Genomic DNA, 9,325 nt, shown 5'->3' on the forward strand with positions numbered 1-9,325 from the left:
ACCATCAAAACGGAGTTGGAATAATAATAAACAAAGAGATCAATAAGTCACTGTTGAGCTTCATCCCTTACTCAGATAGGATGATGTTATTAAAACTGAAAGGACAACCACTAGATGTTAATCTTATACAAGTCTATGCCCCTACTGCTGACAAGAGTGATATAGAGATTGAAGAATTTTATGATCAATTAAAAGAACTATTGAAAAATACAAAAAAGCATGATATTAACATAGTCATGGGTGATTTCAATGCTAAAATTGGGAAAGGTAGAAGTGGAGATGTGGTTGGCGAACATGGACTGGGCACAAGAAATGAGAGAGGTGACCGTCTTTTTCAATTCTGCCAGGAAGAGGAGCTAATAATCACAAACACATGGTTTAAGCTACCACCTCGAAGATTGTATACTTGGCGATCACCACAGGATAATAATGGGAATATAGTCAGAAACCAAATTGATTACTTGCTAATTAATCAACTATTTCGAAGTTCTATAAAGAGTACAAAAACCTATCCTAGTGCAGATATTGCTTCTGATCATAACCTACTGGTGGCAGAGTTACAACTTAGACTGAAAGCTATGCTTAAGAAACATCAACAAAAAAGGTTTGATTTGGGAAAATTAAAAAACACAGAGATAAGAAGCAAATTGAGTCAAGATCTGAATCAAGAGCTAGCACTTATCAAGAATGATGACATCATGAGGGTTGATGAATCGTGGGACAAATTGAAATCTGTCTTCATAGAGAAATGTACCAATACCTTATATCCTAATAGAGCAGTAAAAAAGAAAGACTGGATGACTGATGAAATTCTTTCTCTCATGGATCAACGCAGATCATATAAAAATCATAATCCAACAAAATATATAGAGGTTCAGAAAATTATTAAACACAAGATCAAAAAAGCAAAAGAAATCTGGATGAATGAAAAATGTAAAGAAATAGAAATTCTACAGGAAAAACATGACAATTTTAATCTACACAAAAAGATGAAAGAGACCTCAGGTATATATAAGAAAAAACAATTCTGTATCCTTCGAAACAAAAAGGGAGAAATTATATTCAAAAAGGATGACAAAATACAAGAATGGGTGAAATATATAGAAGAACTCTTTACTGATGACAGACAGAACCCAGAAAATACTTATGAACATATGGAAGGTCCATGCATTCTAAAATCAGAGGTAGAATGTGCATTGAACTCAGCTAAAAATGGTCAAGCCCTAGGACCAGATAGAATACCGGCAGAAATAGTAAAGTTATTAGAAGGTGACAACATTAACATATTAGTAAAGCTATTTAATAAGATCTACGATACAGGCATAATCCCTCAAGACTGGTTACAGTCGACCTTCATCATGCTACCTAAAAAAGTAAATGCGAAAACTTGTAATGACTATAGAATGATCAGCCTAATGAGTCACGTTCTCAAAATGTTTCTGAAAATAATTCAAAAAAGAATATACAGAAAATGTGAAGACACCACCAGTGATACCCAATTCGGCTTTAGAAACGGCTTGGGAACAAGAGAGGCCCTTTTCTGTTCTTAGATCTTATTTCAAAAATGTATTGACCAAAACAAGGTAATATTCATTTGCTTCATCGACTTCGAGAAAGCATTTGACAAAGTCCAACATGCTAAAATGATTGTACTATTAAAAAGAATTGGATTAGATGGTAAAGACATCAGGATCATTGAAAACTTATATTGGAACCAAAAGGTATCTGTTCAAGTTGATGACATTATTACAGACTCCATTAACATCAAACGAGGAGTAAGGCAAGGATGTGTGCTGTCACCTCTTCTTTTTAACATCTACTCAGAAGCCATATTTCAAAAAGTCTTGGAAGGAAGAAAGGAAGGGATTAGTGTAAATGGTGAAATCATCAGTAACATCCGATATGTCGATGATACAGCTCTTCTGGCTGACAATATTCAGGATCTTCAAAATCTTTTGGGGCTAATAAATGCAGAGAGTGAAAAAATGGGATTAAAAATAAATATCACCAAAACTACATTCATGGTCATAAGTAAGAAACCAATTCTTAATTTAGCACTTTCTTTAAATAGGAAACAAAGAGAAAGAGTGGCAAAGTTTAAATATCTCGGATGCTGGTTAAATGAAGATTGCAATCCAGAAATGGAAATAAAAGTTAGAATTGAAATGGCAAGAAAAAATTTTCTCTTGATGAAATCAACACTGTGTAACCGCAGTTTAAACTTAGAGCTTAGAGTATGCATGGTTAAATGCTATGTATGGTCTGTACTGCTGTACGGTGCAGAAACTTGGACCTTGAAGACAACATCAATAAAAAGACTTGAAGCCTTTGAGATGTGGTTATACAGACGAATGTTAAAAATCCCATGGACAGCAAAAACGTCCAATCAGGAAGTACTGAAACAAATGGGGAAATCACGTGAACTTTTAGATACCATAAAAAGAAGGAAAACTGCATATCTTGGTCACCTACTTCGTAATGAAAAATATAAGATACTTCAGCTGATTATAAAAGGGAAGATAAATGGAAGAAGTGGACAAGGAAGACGAAGAAAATCTTGGCTGGCAGATATCAGACAATGGACTGGTATGGACTCTGAGAGACTGCTCAGAATAGCTGAGAATCGCTCAAAATTTGCCATGGTGGTCGCCGACCTCCGATAGGAGATGGCACTCAAAGAAGAATAATAGTGATAATAATAATAATAAGATACCTGATGCGTTGCATGCGAATGGTGTTAGAGTTAGATGTTTGGAGAAAGTGCTTTTCATTGAGATGTTCGAAGAGCAAAATTAAAGAAAAGTACAGATATCATTGGTATGGAAATAAATTGGGTGTGAAGGAAGGAATAACTCTGCTGAAATAGCGACCTCAGGTATAAATGAGCTAGTGTGAGTACACATATGATCGCAAGAGCTTCGTGCAGATTCCCAGGTTTCTAATTTGAATGGGTTAGTAAGGGCATAAATGTGCACCCACGTTAATGTCGAAATGCAAGTATTCGTGATGGTGGAAAGAAATTTGAACTTCAGTGAATATATTGCAAACGCTCCCCAAAGAGCTCAATGGATTACTTGGATGTCGAAGAAAATATTGACCAGTAAAGATGGGTGTGTTATTTCTCCTTTTTTATAGCCTCTGATTCGACAGCATCTATTTTTCTACACAGATTTGGCCAACTGAGTATCTTGGGGAAACGCAGATGGGAACAGATTCAGAGATGAGTGAACATGCAGATGAGGATTGATTGAACGTGTGTGAGATGCAGAGTCAGTTGACAAGGAACATGATAGAGACTTACGCACTGCTTGGAAAGAAGTCAACGGACACCCACGTGGCCAAGGAGCAGAGTGCCATGTAACGAGTTACTTGTTTGAAGCAAGTATGAATTGGAGGAATGTGATACTCCCAAGTTAGTGCCGCTGACTCCGAATGAAATGGCTACAAGAAGGGAGCTAACGAATTACCCGAACCAACAAGTAGCTTCGTATTAAGTGGTGCAAAGAGCATATACAGTGGGATAGTGAAGCTTGAAGAGCTGTGTTATGGAGCGACAAATCATGTCTACTAAGCAGATGGACGAGTGTGTGTGTGTGTGTGGCGAATGCCCGGTGAATGTCTCTTACCAGAGTGCGTGACCCCAACTAGAAATTCGAAAATGGCGGTGCAATGGTATGGTCCTGTTTTTTTCTGTTTTGGACAAAGAAATTTTTGGTGTTCCTTGCCCAAATGTTTGTGATGCAATGAACATTGAACTCCTAGCACTATCTGTACATTTTGGACAATGCAATGTTTCCTACTTTGTGACGTGTCTACGGAACTGACCATTGTCTCTTTCAGCAAGATAGTGCACCGTGTCATAAGGATGCCACTGCTGTAACTGCGTGCTTTGTAGACATGATCTTCATCATCATCACAATTGACTGGCTTCTACGGAGTCCTGATCTCAACCGCAAACAATATTTGATTTCCTTAATATCTTTCACATCCTTCTTAATTTCACAGTCATTACTTCAAAAGTATGTAACATTTTAATTTATTTTTGGTATTTGTTGTTCAGTGTGATAGTTTTTGTAGCATTCACATTAATTGTAAGTAGAAATTTCTATACTTAAAATTTTATACTTAAATTTTTAAGTATTAATTTTAAAAAACAAAATCATATAAAATTATTAAAATCATATTTTGAAAATCAAAATCATATAACTTTGGTAGGAATGAAACTTTATGCAGACTGGATTAAACCTTTCCTATCACGGCACTAATTAAATTTAAGCGTTTGGCTTTGACATTGAGAGGCTTTTGAATCTAACAAGGAAGGGGAGATGGGCTGGGGGAAACATCACACAAACTTAGGTTGAAGAAACGAAACAGTGTCATCATTACTGTACGAGGATGGTCGGAAACGTTCTCGGCTTCGACCATAGATTGCAACACTATTGGCAAGATTTTTTTTTCTAAGTTGGTACATCTGTCATAAGCATCCATGTGAAATTGCAAGTCATTCTATCAAGGATGACTTGCAATTTTATTGCAATTCTATCAAGTAGTTTGTTTTGTACAGCTGTCTGAAGCAAAAATGTCTGTATCCTTTGAAATGGATAAAATTGAATATTGCGGTTATAAAATTCTTTGTAAAAGAAGGTTTAACGCCAAAAGAAATTCATTCGAAGTTCGTAAAAGTTTATTTTTTTCCTTCGTTTTCGAAAATTAAGAAATGGGCTGCCGACTTTAAACGTGGCCGTACCTGCCTTGAAGATGATCCACGTGAAGGACGTCCAAAATGTGTAACAACACCAGAAATCATTGATCAAGTGCACGATATAGTACTGGATAACCGGCGAATCGAAGTGCGTGAAATTACTGAGACTATAGGCATTTCAAAAGAACGTGTAGGATATATTTTGCATGAAGAATTGCAAAGGAAACGCTTTGTGCAAGATGGGTGCCGCGCTTGCTCGTCGCAGATCAAATGAACAACTCGTATGAACATCTCTGAACAGTGTTTGGAGAGTTTTAAGAATAGAACTGATTTTGTGCGTCGATTTATTACTATGGATGAGACTTGGATTCAGCATTACACACCAGAATCCAAACATTAGTGGACAGAAGCCGGTTGTTCAGCGCCGAAGACAAGGTCATGGCTTCGGTGTTTTGGGATGGTAAAAGCATTTTGTTTGTTAATTATCTTGAAAGGGGTAAAACAATAACTGGTGAATATTATTCCGATCCTTTAACCAGACTAGACGAAACAATTCGTGAGATAAGATCCAGTTTGCAGGAGAAAAAAAAAAATCATCTTTCATCAGGACAATGCACCTTCCTACAAAGGTGTTTTGGCAGCCGAAAATTAAGGGATCTGCACTATGAATTGTTGGAACATCCACCCTATTCCCCAAATTTGGCTCCCACTGACTTCTATCTCTTATATTACCAAGACTAAAACTCTTTCGAGTCAAGAGGTGATTGCAGCTGTAGAGGGGTATTTTGCAGATCTTACTGAGAACCACTAAAGGGATGGGATAATGGCGCCGGAGACATCACTGGAATAAATGCATTAGTCTTAAGGGAGGTTATGTTGTAAAATAAAAATAATTTTGAAATTATAAAGTCGTTTTTTCATTGTTAGGCCGAGAACCTTTCAGGCCACCCTCATATTCTTATCGAGAGTTAACTGGAAATAATCTTGTATTAATGATTTGTTTTATATTGTGTGCTAAATGTATAATATCATATTATATGTATATTATATTATGTTATATGTTGAAAGATATTTTAGTCATAACGTGTAATAAATGATAGGTTATATAAAGAGACGAAGGAAAAGCGCAATGTAAAATTAATAATTCTTATTTAATATAATTCATAATTTAGTCGTCGTAATCTAGTTCCAAAAATTTAATTAAAAGTCGCTCTATTTCCAAAAAATCTTCGCTGTCTATGTATAATGCGTTACAGCTTCTAGCCCGTGTATTTTATACAAGAAGACTATATACTCGATTGTGACGTCACTGTATTGTGAAGGTTGTGACGAAACAATCGGCTGATTTCCAGATATTATATATACAGCTTTCGAAGATCCTTGAAGCCTCACATATTACACGTAAATTGTTACACTAGGCAACCCTTTAGGTCTATCTTTTGAGAAACCTGAAAACACACACACACTTTCATAATCATCGAGAGGAAGACGCAAGAAGGAGACGATTTCCTGAATATTATGTAAGTAGTTACATAAAGTTTTGTAAGTGAATTTCATTTAGCATGGAATGTGGTGTTCAATGCTAAATGCAAGTACTTACAAAACTTTATGTAAGTACTTACATAATATTGCATAAGCATTGAACACCACATTCAATGCTTATACGGTTAAGCTTTTTCAATCTTCAGAGAACGTATTTATCATGGCAGCAGTCAGGATCAGGATTCAGTTGAATCATTTTAGTTGAAGAGGTTTGTTCTAAGAGTGCGTGAGCGGTATTAAGCCGATGCCTTTCATTAGCCTGTCTTAGAGCAGTCAAGTTCGAGGACGAATGTCCCAGCAAGTTCTCTTGCTGATTGGTTGCCTTGCATGTTGCATTCTCTCGGAATTGGAAGGTACGGGCAGGATCTGTCTTGCATCATCGAAGATGCCTTCTCTTTGTGGTAGCTCTCGTTTTTGTGAAGTTATGCTTCAATCGGAATAGCTCTGTTACGGTCCTCATTGGATGGTTGAAAGGACGTCCGACGAAACGATGTTTTGTAATCTGCCGATGGTCAGTTCTGCGCAGTTGTCCCTTTATGGAAGGAATGTTCTTTTTGGAATTTTACGAGCCCTGCGTACACGCTTAAAAGGATGTTCCAACGAAGACTGAACATTTTTATTCTGCTGTTTTTTTTGTGGTTCATTAAGTTATGATGAACTGGGTAGAACAGTCCATCATCGACTTTTTTTTATTATTTTTCAGGTGCAGTTCTCAGCGAATGTTCCCGTTGATTGTACTGTGGTGCAATCGGAATGTCTTTCGCATGGCCTTCGCAGTTCAGTTGAAATGGCGTTCAAATGAGGCAACTTGCTTCTTTATGGTATGCAAGCTTCGTGGTTGTTCTAATTAGTTTTGGTGCAACCGGAATATCTTTCTTGGAATCGGGATCCTGATTTTTCGGATGAAAGATTATTCACAGAAGTTACGGCTTATTGCGTATCGTTAATCGATGAGTTGCTCGTAACTCATTGTTACAGAATGCCTTTCTTGAAGAGAAGGCCATCGCTGGTTAGTTGAGAGGAAGTACGAATTATTTTACACTAAACAAGTGTTGTCTTCAAAGTCCTTCCAAATGGGAATATCGGGGCCCTGATATTCCCATTTGGATGGACTTTAGACATAACTTGTTTTTTGATATACTGTATTGTTGTTTTATCACGTGAGCATGGCATTTATGTATGTACAAAGCTTTTTTATTATTATTATGCAATTTGTCTGTTCACGATCGTAATATTTTTCATCGATTTTATTAAGTTATGACTTAAATTACTATTGACGTAATAGTAATTGACTAATGACTTAAGTTGTTATTGACTTAAATGGAAGTTTTCCTGCTTTTCAAATAGTGATCATTTAGGAAAGTTTTCCTGATTGCTAGTTGAGAGGCGTCTGAAAGAAGAAAGGTAACATAAACATGTTGAGCTGACGGGTTCAATATGTTTTTCAAAGCTTTCTTTCTTTTTTTTAAAAATGGTTTTATTTACATTTCATTATCTTTTATTTATAATAATCGCCAAGTAGCGAATTATTGATGCGTAGAAGTATTTTAATCTCAGTATTGCGATACTTCGTTCCAGAGCGTTCCAGGGAATCAAGTACTTGGCTGTTCCGAAAAATTGAAGATGATTATGTCAGTGACAGGTATGGGTGGGCGAGGAGGGTTATTTTTCAACCACGACTAGGATTTGCGACTGAAAATCCTTCTCAAATCCGACCTGTCACCGAATGAAGTCTATTCCAATCAGAGTTTATAAGATGACTGCACATTTCTAATAACGCCATTTTAATAGATTTATTAGAGATGTGATAGCCTTAGCAAAGTCAATAAATAGATTTGCTTTATTCAATGATTAATTATTATTATTATTATTATTATTATTATAGTGGAGCCTGTGGAGCTCAGTGGATGTGGCGTTTGCACACCACCGCACTTGGCCGCACGAAGGAAGACTTCATTTCGAGTCTGGTCGTCGACTAGAGGAAATTTTTCTAAGCCTTTTTTCGACCGGTTCCCGAGTTAGTCGATCTCTGGCACGGGCAAGCAGGTTTTTCCTTCCGGAAACTCGGGTTTTTCGTCATGTAAACTCAAGAAAATCGACCGTAGAACCCAATCAGAGACAGATAGCTTTGGGCCATCTGTCTCTGATTGGGTACCAGTGGAGATTGAACTGCCCACTCAGCCTCCAAAAGTAGGCGAGGCCATTTAGATAGGGCTAAATGGCCTCGCCTACTCCCGTATACGGGAATAAAAAGGCGTTAGCTGATTTTGATTTATTATAGTATTTAAACGAGGGTGGTCTGAAATGTTCTCAGCCTAAAAATGAAAAAACGAATTTATAATTTCAAAATTATTTTTATTTTTCAACATAATCTCTCTTAAGACTAACACATTTATATTCCAATTACCTGCAAAAACGCTAACCAGCGAGGTAAAGTTTTAGTTTTGGAAGAGATAGAAGTCACGGGGAGTCAAATCTGAGGTGTAGGGTGGATGTTCCAACAATTCATAGTGCAGATCCCTTAATTTTCCCATTGCCAAAACACCTTTGTGGGCAGGTGCATTGTCCTGATGAAAGATGATTTTTTCTTCTGCAAACCGGATCTTTTCTCACAATTTTTTCATCTAGTCTGGTTAAACGATCGGAATAATATTCCCCAGTTATTGTTTTACCATTTTCAAGATAATAAACAAAACGCCTTTAGCATCCCAAAACACCCATGCCATGACCTTCCCTACTGATGGAACCGACTTTGTCTTCTTTGGCGCTGAACAACCGGCTTCTGTCCACTGTTTTGACTGCTGTTTGGATTCTGGTGTGTAATGGTGAATCCAAGTCTCATCCATGCTGTGTTACAGAGGAAAGCTGTGTTACGGAGCGACGAATCACGCTACACCCTCTACCACACAAATGGTAGAGGGTGTGAGTATGGCGGATGCCAGGTGATCGTCTCTCTCTGTAACACAGCTTTCCAAGCTTCCACACCTCACTGTACACGCTCTTTGAACTACTGAAGACGACGCAGCATGTTTGTTCGGGTAATGTGGGGCTTGAATTATGCGGAAACTCGTGTTGTGAGCC

The sequence above is a fragment of the Typopeltis vanoorti genome, chromosome 11 (assembly GCF_054136105.1).
Source record: "Typopeltis vanoorti isolate ZY-2024b chromosome 11, IOZ_Tvanoo_1.0, whole genome shotgun sequence".
Lineage (NCBI taxonomy): Eukaryota > Metazoa > Arthropoda > Arachnida > Uropygi > Thelyphonidae > Typopeltis > Typopeltis vanoorti.